Below are 1,376 nucleotides of genomic sequence, written 5' to 3' on the forward strand. Positions count from 1 at the left end.
GTATCCCAGAAGCCAAATGAAGAAAATCTCTCAAGAACTTTCAGGAAGAGTGGGTGGTCAGCCGTGTCAAATGCTACTGACCAGTTGGTAGGATGAGGAGTGGAAAGCGACCCTGACTCGCTGTTCGGAAATAGCCGAAACCGGCCAGAGAGCACGTGGCACAGTGGCTGGCAAACCCCGAGCGGAGAGGGTCTGAGGGTACGTGGGTGAGTTGTTGGGGACAGTGAGGACAGACAATATTTTCACAAAACATTGTTCTAAAATGAGCAAAGAGATAGAGAAGTAGCTGGATGTAGGTGGAAAACCCAGAGATTATAGTGTATTGGCTGATGAAAATTAACTAATATTGAAAGGGAAACTGAGGTTTGAGAGAGAGCGGAGAGAATTTCTAGTGTAACGTCCTTGAGTAGGAGACAGAGGATGAGAACGAGCATATGGGTGGAGGACTCGGCTTTGAAAGGAGCGCAGGGAGTTCACACCCGGTCACCAGAGGGAAGTTGGAGCACGTGGCCACAGGTGAATGGACTGAGACGGCAGCTGGAATCGTACATACTCTTTCCTGAACACTCTCTCCTCCCACTTGCTTCTCTGACTTCGTCTCCCACTTCTCTCCAGTCTTCCTGGCCTCTTTGATGTCCTTCACATCAGCAAGGTTTTCTGCAATCTCGGCGCCTTTTTGCCGACTGTTTCCCACAGACGTTTACGTGGCTTATCTGTCAACCCCTTTGAGCTCCTGCGCATAAACTCCCTTCTCTTGGAGCTACTTTCTGGCCACCCGACAGGAAATGCTAATTCCTTCTTGTTTCCATTCTCTGCTTTATTGTTCTCCTCATCATTTACCAGCTATCTAATATATTGCATTCTTTACTTATTTATCCCGTTGATTATTTCCTTCCTCCACCATGTGGTTGGATGATTTGCCATAACTCTATTCTCTCTTCTGCCAATGGGGCAGTGATTGTTATGGGCTGGTCCTATTTGGGCATGCTTACGTCTGCTTTATAATAATCAGCAGTTATTAATAATATACACTGTTGATATTAATTCACTAAACTGTTCCAGCACATAATGAATCTGCCCTCACAGGGTTAACAAGAATTACAAGCCAGGCTTTAGGCAGTGACGCAGTTAGTACTGACGGGTCCACTGGTGCACCCCGATCCACTCCCTCTCAGGTGCTAGCTGGGAGTCTGTAGCGTGCTGACCACCTGCTTCTCCACTGTTCCTGTAGATGGGATCTCTGACCCTAGAGCAATAGGACTTTTGCTTAAGCATCGCTTACGCTGTTTTTCAGAACCTAAATTCCAGCAGAACAGCTAATGCCAACATCTGAAGACCAAGGAACTTATTCAGCACAAGAATGCAGTCTCTTCATC

The sequence above is a fragment of the Propithecus coquereli genome, unplaced genomic scaffold (genome assembly GCF_000956105.1).
Source record: "Propithecus coquereli isolate 6110/MARCELLA unplaced genomic scaffold, Pcoq_1.0 Scaffold294, whole genome shotgun sequence".
In the NCBI taxonomy this organism is placed as follows: Eukaryota; Metazoa; Chordata; class Mammalia; order Primates; family Indriidae; genus Propithecus; species Propithecus coquereli.